We start from the raw sequence: 15,316 nt of genomic DNA, 5'->3' as shown, positions 1-15,316 counted from the left end.
TCCCACAGGGCTGACTACAGTTCATGTCCTGAACCTGGCAGCTTGCTTTTTCACTTTTCCTTTCTCTCTCTTTCTGGTCAAGTTAAAATAATAATAATAATAATAAGTGGAGTTAAATAAAATAAATCTTTTTAAAAAGAAACAAAAACTGAGATAATTAAATGGATTTATTTGGTTGTTAGGAAAGATATGACACATTTTTGCACAGAAAAATATATTGTGGCTTTCCCGATGACCTAATATTTATTTTTTCATTTAAAGATAATAATAATAAACCTATTACATATGATATAAATGACATATTTTTATGATAATAACTATAAGTTCTGAAACAAAACCAATTTAGCTGGAAGCATGGTGTTGTTTTGCCCTTTTGCAAATCTCTTACATAACTGGCTTAGCAGAAGAGTTGCTTTCCTAAATTTGCTTCTGCATTCGATCTGTTGCTGAAATTGTGGCTATTCATATTTGATCACATACTTAACAAATGTGAATATCTTAAAAGTTAGCTTTATGGAATTTGAAAGCATATAAATGAACTTTTCATACTTTGTTACAGGAAAATCCTGTGTTCTATGCTATACTTTGAATGAATTTTTTTTATCCTGCGTAATTTTGTAAAATCATGTATTGATCATCTGGAAAATGATGGATCACTGAGTTACGCAGAAATTCCACACGTCACACTTTTCCTTATAGGATATTAAGTGTTAGCTGATATTACTACCAATCTCACCAGAAAAGTCTTTAAATATTAGTCAGCTGTTAAGTTGATGGCAAATCCAAGTTTTTCAAAATTCTAATTTTAATTTGAAAGCTTAAATTTTATCATTGATAACAAATACTGTCCTTTTCTTCCCTTGAATAGGCTAGCTTACATCATTCATCTTTTTGAGAAAATACATGCCATACACTCAAGCCTGAATAACTACAGTTGGTGTGCTTTCAAGAAAAATGAGGCTCCATGAAAAAAAAAAAAGCAGCTGGTTCAGGTCTCAACCACAAAAGTATTTTCCCTTGAAACAACCATAGTACTTTAGCAGCTTCAGACATACATTATGTTTACTGAATTCATCACACTTTATGTATACCCATTTCATCATATGGAATATTAAAAAAGACATGTACTCCAGGGTTAAGATTCAGTAAAATTAATACATTTTACTGCTTAGGACATTCTTAAATAAAGTGTGCATGTAGTATATGTATGTGTGTTTAGGTGAAAGTGTGTAATAATGAAGAACATACAACTACTAGTATCATTTGAAGTGATTGTCTTTATTCAAATTAAGCTTCTCGCAGTTTTCTTCACCATTGCTTTTGCACCTTGGTGCAAATGTCAACCTGGATACTCTGAAAGGGGTGAAGAGGACTCAAATCTTGAGATGCACTATTCTAAAAGATAGCAAAGTCATTTCTTAGTCCTATCCAGGATTTTAATTTTTGTACTTTGCGTTTGACTGAAATGTTTGCATGTTAAGGGAGATATATTTCTAAGACGTGAAATGACATTTAAAGGATCATATCCAATAAGAAAGAAATTTCTCATTACCTCCCAAATTATGCTAGTAAAGACCAGCTCCATTGTCTTCGAAGGCAATGAAAGATAAATTCTGTACAACCTCTTTACCCAACCCAATCCTACTCAGTGTGATAGTGTGAAACTGTGGTCTGATCTTCCCCTAAAATCCATGGAGTGCAAATGATGGGGCTTCAGAAAAACAAGTAAATTAAAAATAAATAAATAAAAATTTATGCTCAATTTGAGGCTAGAAAATACCCCCATCTAACTCTGGAGACTAAGATCGAGAGTAAGAGCACTGGCCAAAGATTACTAGAGAAAGGAAAACAGGCAGACAATAATGTGTGGTTCCAGGAAAGCCTTTACAAATTCTCACATCACAGCTTTATTTATACAGGTTCATAATAATATATTATCAGTCATTGCCTTTGTGCATAAAATGCTAAACTTTAATTAAATTGCAGGGTATTTATCAAAATTTTCTATCCCAAATCCTACTATGAGGCAGAAAACAGCCCTTCAATCTCATTTCTAATTGGCTGGATGAGTACTAATATTCTCTGATTGGCTAGTTGATAATTATAAAATCAGATTACCAAACAAACAAAACTCCTCAGGGTCATCAAACCCAGCTTCCCTGCTTTAGGATAGGCTATGCTTAGACCTCATTAACCAATCATTTCTATCCTGTTATTTTTTTAGATAGCTAGAGGGAGGAAAAGTCATCCTTCCATTTTCCATGATATCTTAACAATAGTCAAAGCCCCTCACTGAAAGGATAAGCCATGTTACTAAGATGGTAGGCCCTACTTTCACTTAATTTAAAAAATAAGCATTGGTAGTCAAAAAACTCTTGATCAGAGTTCTGCTTCCACCCAAACATTAACAATCAACATAGCCACTCTACAGATTCTGCAACAATGACTGTCACACTCAGTGTTGAAGATTACCAAAAGAAGCAACAATCTTGGAGTTTGGCACTTTTACTTGGTCTTTATCTTCCCGTGTCTCACATCAGACTGAGATAATTATATATTTCATTGAAACCAATACATAGCATTGATTACATCTCACTTAAATGAGAAAATCGAAGCTCAGAAAGCTAATGAATTTGCCTGATGTTACACAACTACCAGGAGGAAAAACTGGGCTGTTGGAACTGGAGGAAATACTTCAGCAGTATTTGTCCATCTTTTTCACATTATCATTTATATTAAAAATTCTCTGCACATGAAGCATTAGAGTCAATGGATGAGGCTGCTCAGTCCACAGGAGATGAGCGTAGGGAGTCCTACTATCCCAGATCTTGTACAATTGTCCCAAGAACTGAGGAGGTCAACATACGGACATCCCATGACCATTTGCAGCATACCCAGGTGCCAGCATGCACGCTGGCTGAGAAGGTTCATTTCCACCCTCTCGTGGTATGAGAAGACCATGAAACAGGGTGAATGCTTTGACTGAAGCAATGTAACCAGTCCCAGAACAAAATGCTAACACCTTGACTCTCATCAGTGCTAATGACAACTTTGATGATGGTGACAGTAGCAACAACTGAGACCCACAAAGGTTCAGAAAGTAACTTTCATGAAGTCACACAGTTAGTAGCAGAGACTGTGTGACTATGGCCTTTGTGCAGATGAAGTTATGTGTATTTTGTTGGATCCTATTTCTTTTTATTTTATTTTTATGTATTTATTTTTTAAGAGAGGTTTTTTTTGCTATAGGGTGTGTGTGCTCACTGGAGAGACAGAGAGACAGGAAATGAGAAATCACCCCCTGGGGGGATGGCCACAATCCCTTCTCCTCCGTTTTCTTCTCAGGATTTTGGGCACGCACACACATGTGCCCATCATGAGTTTTTTTTTTTTTTTTTTTTGGGGGGTTTTTGTTATAGGTGCCGTGGCCAGACAGAGAGAGACATAGAGCCAGAAAGCAAGAAATCACGCCCCGGGGGGATAGCCACGCTACAATCCCTTCTCCTCTGTTCTCCTCTCGGGATCTTGGGCACACACGCACACACGCCCGGCATGAGTTTAAGCCACCAGGTCCGGGATGCAAACCGTGGTCGACTACGTGCAAGTCCAGTGACATAGCCATTACACTAACTGCTGGTCCTGTCAGCATGAGTTTTAAGCCATCAGGTTCGGGACTTGAACCGTGATCAACTATGTGGAAGTCCAGTTATGCCATCTGCTAGTCCCCGTACTTCTTTTCAAATGTTTACTATTTTTTAACAAAAACCTCTTCATTACCTTGAACATTCCATTCCTTTAATTATTTATACAAAACATGAGTTTACTTTACCTCCAAAGCACAGTGTAGCATGTATACCACAGCAAACATTTCTGGGTTAAGGCCCATTTGCAGGAAGGTAAATTGAAACCCAGAAAAAATCAAGACCATACACAGAATACCCTGGGAGGACTCAGAAATAAAGGCCTGAATCCATGCCCCATGGTTGCTCGGAAAATCATAACATAGAATAATAAATGACCTAGAAAAAAATGATACTGTCTTGAAATTGTTTATGAACAAATAATAAAAAATAATAGCTAACATTTAATGAGCATCTTGCAAAGACTAGCTAACATAATATTCCGAACATCCCTATTAGGGAGAAATTGTAATTATCCTCATCTTACAGATGACGAAGCTGAGACACAAATAAGTTACTCTGCCCAGTAGGTAACAACCAGTAGGTGGCAGGGTTAGGATTTAAACAGGAGGGTTGGCTGCAGGCCACACTGTCTACCACTGTGCTGTACAACCTCCACCTCTGAGACTCAATAGGACAAGTGCGATATTGTGAGTTGAAGTGTGTGCACACGTGTGTGTGTGTGTGAGGAACAGAGAGATAAAGAGAGAGGAAGACAGAGAGATTCATTGGAGAAAAAATGCATAAAAACAGGGACTGTATTGGAGAATTTCATCAGATATTTTGACTGGAGAAAGAATGCCTAGAAGTATAGTTTCTCTCTCTCTCTGTGTATACACACACACACACACACACACATGCATATACATATACATATACATTTTTAAAAACCCTGCTTCTACATATTGGATGTTAACTGAGAGGTAGGTGTTAGTCCTCAGTCATAGCAGCTACGGGAACGTTCAAGTTCTGAAGGCTTCTAGTGTTTTCTCTTCTATGATGCAAAGCCTCTTCCCTGCCCTTTAGGGCCCTTCATTGAATTAAAATAATGGGGAAAATCATGAATGGAGTTTGAGCCAGAAAATGGTAAAAATGAGCTAAACAGAACTTATTAACCTGATTATTTTTTTCCCTAATAATTTATTTTATTATTTTTCAATTTGCTATGGGCACGTACACTCACCAGGGAGAGAGAGACATAAAATGAGAAAGCAAGCTGCCAGGTCCGGGATTTGAACTAGAACATGGTCAGCCACATTGGAGTCCAGCTTCCCTGTCACCGCACCACCTGCTGACCCCTTAACCTGATTCTTTTCAGCAACTGAAAACCTCAGAAGGCAATACTGGAAGGGGCCTGAGCTAGTCAAAGAATAAATGTTCGTTTCCAGTTTTTCATTTAGCAGAGTTTTTTTTCCAGTAATAAAATAATCAAGGCCTTTTTTTTTCCTAGGAAAAGGATGTTTTCTATATATCAATTATATTAGCACACACTGCTTCAATTAAGCCATCATCTTTGTTTCAATTAAGACATCAAGTAAATCTCCATTTCAATTTAGCCGTTTCTCCTAAAATCTTCTCCCACTGTGTTTGTTACACAATGCCTAAGAAATGTCTAAGAAAGCAGCCATGTAAAACCTTACTGCAGCCCTTCTGGAAAGTGCTGGAGAAAACGGAGGCCACATGAAGGGCTCATAGGTTGAGTCACAGGGTGATCAGAGCTCTTCAATGTGGGCTTTGCCTGTAAAAGCACAAAAAAGGTGCCTTGGTAAACTGCTATAATTACCAGAAGTTTCCTTCATTTCTCATCTCCCTCTAGCATGTTTAAGATTAGCCTAGAGTGAACACTAGATATTTCTGTCAAAGGGTTAACATTCACACATCATTAAAAACAACAAAAACAAAATCTAAGAAAGGTAAAATCTAGCGTATTCTATTAGCCATACACACCACCATTCAGAATATTTTAGATATGAAGATATAGCTCTGGGCCGGCTCTAGGGCCTATTAGTTAAGGAAGCCAGATCTGTGTAGTTCAAATCCCAGCTCAAGCAGTTTGAAAAACACACGGTGTGTGCATGCATGACCCAAATCCCAACAGGATGGAGAAATGAGGAGAATGGATTGCAGCTGACCATGTCCTGTTGGAGGGGCTTCATCTCTCTCCCCCTCTGTCTCTCTCTCTGGCAAGCACATGTGCCCTCTACCAAATTAAAAAAAGATACAGACAGAGATTCGTATCCTGGAGTGATTGTAGTTATCTCTGTCCCAGACTGCTTACATTAACGGTCCAGATGGCCAATAAACGATGCTTCTGGTTTTATATGAGTTCAGGGATTTCCCCAGAATCCAAAAGGGCCCCTGCAACAGAGAGCTGAACCATAGCCACATCAAACCGCAGGCTACAGGAGCTCCAGTGAGGCTTGGGAACTGGACCAGCTCTGGATTTGAAGTAAAAAGGTCTCCAGTGAGAATACTAAATGGTTACAAGGTGTTTCTAATTCAGAAAATGTAAATGAAAAGTGGTGCCTCCACGTCCTAGCTGATTCTTCTGTCACCAGCCACCCTGCAGCTCTGTGCTCCTGTGTGTTACACAAGGTCAACGAGAAGTCTGCCAGCAAGAATCGCCCTGCAAGGTCTCACGGCTCCCGAAGATGAACGACTCAGAAATAGCACAGCTGGGGTCTTCCATTCCAGGTGCTGCTTCCAGCAGCTGCGCGCCAAGGCACCACTTTTGGGGTTTGTAAACTGAGAACATTGATCCAGGCCCCATGAAGTCTCATTACCTATGAAGCTTCCCTCCCTGTGAAGCCTGAAGGGAGAGTGTATTAATATTTATATGTGTATATGTACACACACACACGCACTATACCTCAATGAGGCTAAATCGAGTTGTACTAAATACCGCAGCCTACATTGTGGGTGGTTGTGCTGGGACCTTATACTAACAGCCAGATTATCCTATTCCATTTTTCTAATAGAGCTTTTATTTTTCCACGTCTGTGAGGGAAGTATGTTCAGGCCCATTTCCAAAGCCACCAATATGCTTGTCATTTAAAAGTCATATTCCCTACATCCTGAGCACATAGCTCTACCCACCCCTCCACCGTGGTACCCTGCCGGCTCACAACATCCTGCCCAGTGTCAGTGTGTCCCTGCATGCTAGGAGCCATTTGTTCCTCCTGAGTTTGACTCCAAGCTGGGTTTACTGGGGAGGAAATGAATGCTGTTTCCAGCAGAGCCAACCAATCATCACCTGCTCACTCAGGCGGCATTTCTCAGAATAGGCTCTGAGATTCCTTGAGAGGCTGGGTGAAGTCTTCAGGCAGCCCTGGGCCCAAGATGCTCAGCTGCAAGCACTACTTCGTAAACAACACGAGTGGGCTGCTGTGTTAGGGAGTATTGCCCTTCTCTATTCCATCACTCTCCTGATCTATTTCCAATATTTTTTTCTTTTTTGGGGGGGTATCCCCTCCAACTTTAGTGCTCAAAGGGATTGCAGTGCTGAAAGTAATTATTATTCCCCAACAGCTGTTTTGGTATGGATCATACCTGTAAGAAAAAAAATATGGGGACCAGCAGTCGGTGTAATGGCTATGTCACTGGACTCCCATGTAGTTGACCACGGTTAGATTCCCGGACCCAGTGGCTTAAACTCACACTGGGAACATGTGCATGTGTGCCCAAGATCCTGAGAGGAGAAGGGACTGCAGCGTGGCCATCTCTTATGGGGGGGTTATTTCTTGCTTTCTGTCTCTCCATCTCTCTCTGTCTTTCTGGTGAGCTCACGTGCCATATAGCAAAAACCTCTGCAAAAAAAAAAAGTTTAATTTTCCTTGAAAAATGAAGGAAGACACAGGATAGGTGGTTGAATAGAATATTTAGGAACTTTGGAGCAAAAAGATGGATTGGCCCTAAGCCAAGGACATGAATTTTTTTTTTTTGTCATTTTTCCTGAGATGTCTAAAACAATGACCTATGGTGAAATTTCTCACCTACCAACCTGTTCTGGATAAATGCAAATGCCCTTGTTCCCTGAATTCCATCTTTCTCTTGGAGAGTTGTCTGAGCGTACCTAGCTGGAGCCTTGCCTGTTTGACACCAGAGGCTCAATAAGCACTGCTGAGTGTTGCCTTGCTGATTCCCTAAAGGTTCTGGACACAAAGAGGTCTTCTCTGTCTTCATCCTTCTAATGTAGCTCAGATCTAGGACTACTGCTGCCATCACAGAATTCAATCCATCAGGTAAAGATATTGCCATTTTTTTTTCATCAGGCTCATGTGTTCTGTCTTGAAAAACTCATCTAAGCAGGAGTAGCCAAAGCCAGCCTGTACACTGAGGGATGCCAGTTATTTGCCTCAGCGACTCAGCTAAAATGGATTCATGTTCTCTAGCCGGACATTTTCAGAGCTTAGGGATATATCATGCTTTGGCTCCTGTACAAAAAGCAGTATTTCTAGACACATCACATCATCAAGAGATTTCTATCTCAACAACAGATTACTGTAATGTACTTGCGATTAGAGCCTTTACTGCTATAATGAATAAGACATGATTAATCTGAGCTATAAAGAGAAATGACAATACAAACCATAATCTCTTATATTGGTGTAGTGTTTTTCTTTATGTTATTTTTTTTAACTTGCACACAATTTTCACAAATGCTCAACTGTTTTGCCTTTAGAAATCTTGGGAGAGAGGAAGAGGAAATATTAATTAGCCTTTTAGAGGTTAACTAATTAATAGATAAAGAACCTAAGAGAAGTGACTTCCTTAAATCTCAGTTGACTAGTGGTAGAGTTTGACTAGAACTCAGACCACACTACAGGTGATTTCTGCTTTTATCTGTGACCTGTAATCAAGCTCAGGGACTGCTGTGCACCTTTGTCATGTCCCCAGGTAATTCTTTTCCCTTGTTTATCACTCGGGCTAGGAGAAATGCCCAGGCAAGAAGGCTTCAGGGGTCACTTGGTTAAACACTTAAGGCCCTACAGCTCTTGGTGGCATAAGCATAGAAATGCAGCCACCCCTCCCCTGATGTCCAGGTTCCCCTGTACCTCCCATGTCTGGGACAACTCAAGAGGCCTGGCATGGATGTAATTTAGCAGCCTGCTGTGTTCTCAAACAATGGCCTGTAAACAATGATTGGCCGATTTCATTCTAATCTTTATAATTTTGCTCTAATTAAAATCAAGAGAAGCTTTCAAACAGTTTAATTAAGGCTGATTGGGAGAAATGGGGAGGGAAAAGTCAAGTCTGAAAGAGGAGATGACTGTTTCAAAGGTCTCATATTGCCCTCGGGGGGCTCAGAGACTTGAAGAAGTCACCAACAGTAGTGTTTGTAGAAATAGCATGAAATATAACAGGCACATGGAATGAAGGACCAGTGGTTCTACGAGACCAAAAGGAACTGTAGAGGAAGCTAAGACTTGTGTTTTCTTGCCCTGACCCCTCAACCTGTTCCCCACAAATGCATCTCTTCAACTGTGAAGAATATGGCCGTCCTCGCCACTTTTCCCCTCCCACTGCAACTGTCTTTGCTGAGCAAGATGACTATCCATGACACGCTCTCCCCATCAAATGTTGTCATGGTACTCCAAGAGAATTTCTACATACTACAGTTCTCTCCATTAATCTCCAAGTTTGTTCATTTTGGAACATGGTATCTATCTGGTGTTTTGGTGCATTTTCTTTTTATATACATCATTCTTCTTTGGACTAAATATTCTTAGTTCCTTCAAGAGTTCCCATATTCCTAGGCCCTCATGCTTAACCTTTCCTACTTGCAACCTAGCTTGTCAATGCATTTCTTTTCAAAGATGGTGGAAAAATTGAACACAACCCAGTAGATGAGTTCTGAGCCACTCAGCACAGTAGGATAAAAATCTGAATACACCATCATCATCATTATGACCATCATCATAAGTTCTATTTACTAAGACCCTATGATGCCAGGAATGAGATTGGATACTTTGTATATTTTTAAGTCAACATCATAGTTTTATAAATGTCAAGGTGGTAGACTCAATCATCACTCTTATCTGTAATACAATGTCCTATGGCTTGTGACTTAGCAGTATCACTCCTTTATATGGATGGAGTTTATTTTCCTCCCCCATTGATATTTGGCTTGACTTCTGGGCTTTGCACTAGAGAAAGGAATGAAGGTAGAAGTGACAGTGTGGCAGTTCTAGGCCAAAATCTGAAGAGGTATTGCATCTACTTTCCCTCCTGCATCTATTCTCTCCCCTGCATCTACTTTCTCTTCTGCATCTCTACTATTGCTCTGAGAATTGCTTCCCCCAGGTACTATAGTTGCCCTTTCAGCCTGGGCCTCCAGAATTAATATCATTAGAAAAGAGACTTAATGGCCTCTTTGCAGACCTGCAGCCTAAAGCAAAGCTAACTTAGCCAACCTACAAATGCATAAGTAAAAATAACTTATTATTTTAAATTACTGAGTTTGGTTTTATTTTTGTATGCATAATTGTGGCAATAGTTAGATGATACACACTACAAGCTTAGTCCTATTTCATAGCTGAGCTAGCTGAGGCCCAGACCACAGTCAAGAACACATAGCTAAGTAAGAGGGGAACACAGTTGATGCTCTTTCAACTCTCCACATTTTTCCTTATTAATGCATTGGGATATTACATTCCGTTTTTGAAAGTGAAAAAAAAATAATTCTTGGCTAATAGTAATCCATGATCAACCAGTATCACAAAGATTTCTTTCCAGCCCCAGATACTATTATTTTTTAAGTGTATAGAAAAAGGTTTGTTCACTTTCCAATAGGGAGGAAAGGAACCAGATGTAAGTTATATAGGGCCTAAAGGGCATGAGCTAGGGACCTTTTTTTTTTTTTTTTGAGAGGTTTTTTTTGCAATGGGGCAGTATACTGTCCCAGAAAAGACACATGCAGAAAGATGATGAATTCCTCTGAGGTATAACATTGGACTTGCTAGCAACATGCTCTTAGCTTTGTTTATTGGATAGTATGTTAGCTGTATAACCCCCATTAGTCTCTCATTTTCAACCAACTGTGTCCCTTGGATACCCTGATTACAGACTCTGGGTCACTCAGGATGTATGCGAAAGGTTCTTAGACATTGCTGAAATAACTGCCAAAAGCTGGCACAACAAAGTTCTCCTATCACATGGAAAAAATAAAACCATTGTATTTGATATAGTGAGTGTTTATTTTCCCCATAGGGTGTGTGCTTGCTGGAAAGAGACAGAAAGAGGGAAAGTGAGAAATCACCCCTTAGAGAGGATGATCATGGTGCAATCACTTCTCTTCTATTCTCCTCTTGGGATCTTGGGCATGCACGCACGCACACGTGCCCGGCGTGAGTTTAAGCCACCAGGTCCGGGACTCGAACTGTGGTCAACTATGTGGGAATCCAGCGACATAGCCATAATGCTAACTGCTGGTCCCAAGCTAGGGACTTTTAAAGACAAAGGATTTAGGGTGGGGTGATTAAAGAGGTCCTGAGATAGCAGCCATGTGATCTTTTATAACTTTTGGGTGAGTCAGCCATCAATAGTAAGATCAAGCAGCAGCCCCCCATCCCTTCTTCCCTCTTTTTAGGTAGAAATCTTCCTCCAATCCCAAGAAATTCCCTATGAGGGCATGTCTCCCACCCAGCCAATCAGCCCAGGTTTGACCCTGCAGGCCTTTCTCCCTGCCCTGCCAAAGGTACTCAAGGTTGCCCCAGACTTTGCCTTATGTCTTGCAGAGTTCAAGATAAGAATTGATTCCTAGAAAAAAGAAAAAGAAAGAAAATGCCTAAAGCATCTGTGCAAAATGTTTTTTTTTTGGGGGGGGGAGATTTTCGCTATAGGGCGCGTGCGCTCGCCAGACAGACAGAGAGAGACATAGAGACAGAAAGCGAGAAATCACCCCCCAGGAGGTATGGCCATGCCGCAATCCCTTCTCCTCCATTCTCCTCTCGGGATCTTGGGCATGCACGCACACGTGCCCGGCATGAGATTTAAGCCACCGGGTCCGGGACTTGAACCGCAGTTGACTACGTGGGAGTCCAGCGACATAGCCATTATGCTAACTGCTGGTTCCCAGCATCTGTGCAACTTTGAAGGTGCCCTTTTCATAAAAAAAAGTCTGAGATATTTGGGGGTGGAGCTAATATGTCCTTTCATTTCCCCCTCTGGTGCCCCAAATTATTTTTAAGTTTATTTACTCTACTCACAACAGAGACAAATGCTGCTAATGTCTTTGTTCTCTGAGTTCTCTGATGCCTCTCTCATGTACATGAGAGAGAGAGAGAGATTCAATAGGATTTGGCCTGGCAATCCCCTTTCTCCAGTTTGTCAGGATTTTGGCACATGTGTGCATACCTAGCTCATTTCATGTTTTTTTATTATTATTATTTTGCCAAAGGGCACAGAGAGAGAGAGAGAGAGAGAGAGAAAGAATTTGCCTTTGAAGAATGGTACCACAGCTCCTTCTCTATTTGTTCCTCCTTTCAGGATTTTGGACATGCATGCACACATGCCGGATGTGTTTTTCAAGTTGCTGGGTCCAAGACACGAACCATGCAGTCAGCCATGGGGATTCAGCTGCTTTAACCACCATATTACCAGATGACCTTGGCTCATTTCAGATCAAACTGGGATCTGAACCTGCGGTCAGTCACATGGCTCGTGACACTCTAATCCAGCATGCTCTGATTTGTGACCCAGGCTAAGCCAGGATTTTTTTTTTTTTTTCACATGAATCACAGTCAAGTCAGGCCTCCTATATCCTCTATTGTAAAGTGGGCATTTTTAACTTAAATTTAGGGCTTTGTGTTTCACCCTCTTCTTGCTTTTCCATGCCTTGTGGCAGAAACTATAAATTTGTTCTTTAGGCTATTTCTATTTTCCTCCTGAGTGCACAGATGGACAACTGCACCCCCCCGCCCCCAGCTTCCTCTGCATTTAAATATATCCAGGTGACTGAGTTCTGGCCAGGAGAATATGAACTCAGGCCTCACCCATAAACCCTCCCACGAAATCCTTCATGTGCTCTCTCTTTCCTTGCCTAACAGGAGTTAGAAGAGGAGTCAGAACCTAAGGGATGGCAGAGTTATAGGAAGACGGAATCTTGGTCCTGTATGGTTTCATGAAGCAATCTCCTTGTATTCTTCTTATAAATTGTATTGTAGTTTGACATAAGCAAAAGCAAAACAAAAACAGAAAAAACAAACAAACAAGCAAACAAAAAACCCTTCATTTAAGTCACTAAGATTTGGGGACTGTTTGTTTCAGTACTTGGCCAACTTTAACTACACTCTCATAATTTGTCAATCCAATATTCTAGATTGCCAAAATAATCTTGACTCTTGATTTTACAATATATCTGCATAAGGACTCCTGTCAGTTACCTGTTTTTATTGTCCACGTGGTCAAATAGCCACACTGCCATTCTCAGTTCAGTATCATGTCTATATGGGATATATCTTATTTTTGTTTTCTTGGTCTATAGGGGAAATGGTGTTGGAATAAAGGCCTCGACTTTTATACTGTGGGATCTCGGTTTGTGAATTGTGCTCTTTAGGAGAGGCACCTGTCACTGTTAAGGATTTATTTGAGCCATCTATAACTATAAAATCAATGAATGGATTAACTCAGGTTATAACTAGGGAGATCAGAATGTAGCTCTTAAGTGATAAATATGATTAATGTATGGAGTTCTGTGCGGAAGAATGAGTATTTTCCTTTTTTCTTTCTCGATTAATCTCTATTTTCTTTTCCATACTCTTCTTCAGATTTCTACTCTACTATATTCCATATTTACTCATGGGAGACCCCTTAAAAAAGATAAACATTTACTTTGAAATAAACCAAATCTATCTTTTAGCTAACACCAAGTAATCCTATTATTCTATACATTTTACTAATGGAAAAAATGAGGCTCAGGTACACAGGGTCTTACATAAGGTCACATAGCTAGCAGAAGCAGAACTGCGATTTAAACCCAGAATGGATTCTCAACCAGTTGTTTTCTGTTTTATCTAATTCCGTTACAGAATATCCTACTGTTCCTGAATAGCTTCATCCCCGTAGTATGTCTTCATATGTGGTAGATATGGTGTTGGGAGCTGGAGATAGAAAGGTAAAATAAGACATGCTCTTAACTGGAAAAGTCCAGAACCAAATGAAGAGAAAAGAGAGAGAAATAAGAAACAAGTAAGTTTCTTACTTGAACAGAATGTTGGGGCATCAGAGGTGGGAGTAACTAACTCTCCGTAGGAGTCAAAGATGACTTCGCAGGGAGATGATATCGAAACAGGTTTGATGCCTGGCTCTGTGGTGCAGTGGTAATGCACTGCTCAAGAGCAACCAGGTCCCACACAGCCTGAGACACACCAGGCATGTGAGTGTCCGAGATCCGATGGGCTAGAGCAGTGGAGGAATGGGATCCTCAAGCAATCCTCAAGCCTGTGGAGTGTGTTCATCTCTCTCTCTATGTCTCTCTCTCTCTGTCTCTGCCTCTCAGTCTCACGTGTATACACCATAATTAGTAAAATAAAATAACCCTTGGCTAGCCTGTGGCATAGTGGTTAAGGCAACTGGTTCCCACATGGTTGACTATATAGGCTGACTATGTTTGAGTCCTAGACTCAGCAGTTTGAGGAACACATCATGCTCAGAACCCTGAAACAAGAATGGAAGAGAAAGGATTGTGGCATGGACGCCTACCTGGGTGTGTGTGTGTGGGGGGGGTCTTACTCTCTGTATCTCTTTCTCTGTCTTTCTGATGAATGTATATACCGAATAACAAAAACATTTTTTTTAATTAACCCATTCAAAAGATTTATAAGGTGAATAGGAGCTCAGCTGACAGAATATGGAAATAGCTTTTCAGGAAGAGGAAAGGTGATGTGGAAAGCACAGAGTATCACTAGGGGCCTTCTGTGCCAGGGCAAGTCTAGAGATCCTAATTGAGCCTGGATAAACAAACAGTAGAAAGGACGGTAAGGCATAGCCAGTGTATCTTATTCATTAACTATTTGTTGAAATAGTGAACGGATAGACTTAGAAGAGAATTTTACACCAAGAAAATGGTCTGGGGGGTTATCCTGTGGGTACAGGGGGAAGAGTAGTGGACTGTCGGCAGGTTGGATTAAAGAAGTGAGAAAAGGGGGGGCCAGCAGTTAGCGTAATGGCTATGTCACTGGACTCCCACATAGTCGACCACGGTTTGCATCTCGGACCCGGTGGCTTAAAATCACGCTGGGCGCGTGTGCATGCATGCCCAAGATCCCGAGAGGAGAATGGAGGAGAAGGGATTGTGGCGTGGCCATCCCCTCTGGGGGGTGATTTCTTGCTTTCTGTCTCTCTGTCTGTCTCTGTCTGTCTGGCGAGCGCATGCGCCCTATAGCGAAAAACTTCTCAAAAAAAATAAATTAATTAATAAAAATAAATGAATGAATAAATAAATAAAAAGAAATGCTTATGGGGCCAGCAGATGGTGTAGTGGTTACATCACTGGACTCTCACGTGGCTGATCATGGTTTGAGTCCTGGACCCGGTGGTTTCAAACTCAACTCTGGGTGCATGTGCGTGCGTGTCCAAGATCCTGGGAGGAGAATGGAGGAGAGGAGATTGCATCTGGGCCATCTCCCCCCCACCCC

General features: G+C 40.9%; 1 protein-coding gene across 1 annotated transcript in view; it reads right to left on the bottom strand.

Annotated features, from left to right (window-relative positions):
- BRINP2 (BMP/retinoic acid inducible neural specific 2) overlaps positions 1-15,316 on the bottom strand; it is a 137,204-nt gene that overhangs the window by 30,822 nt on the left and 91,066 nt on the right. The gene's annotated exons all lie outside the window — the stretch shown is intronic.

This window comes from Tupaia chinensis, unplaced genomic scaffold (genome assembly GCF_000334495.1).
Source record: "Tupaia chinensis unplaced genomic scaffold, TupChi_1.0 Scaffold000710_1, whole genome shotgun sequence".
NCBI lineage: Eukaryota > Metazoa > Chordata > Mammalia > Scandentia > Tupaiidae > Tupaia > Tupaia belangeri.
The sequence above is the reverse complement of the archived record's forward strand: the minus strand, read 5'-3'. Positions and strand labels throughout refer to the sequence as shown.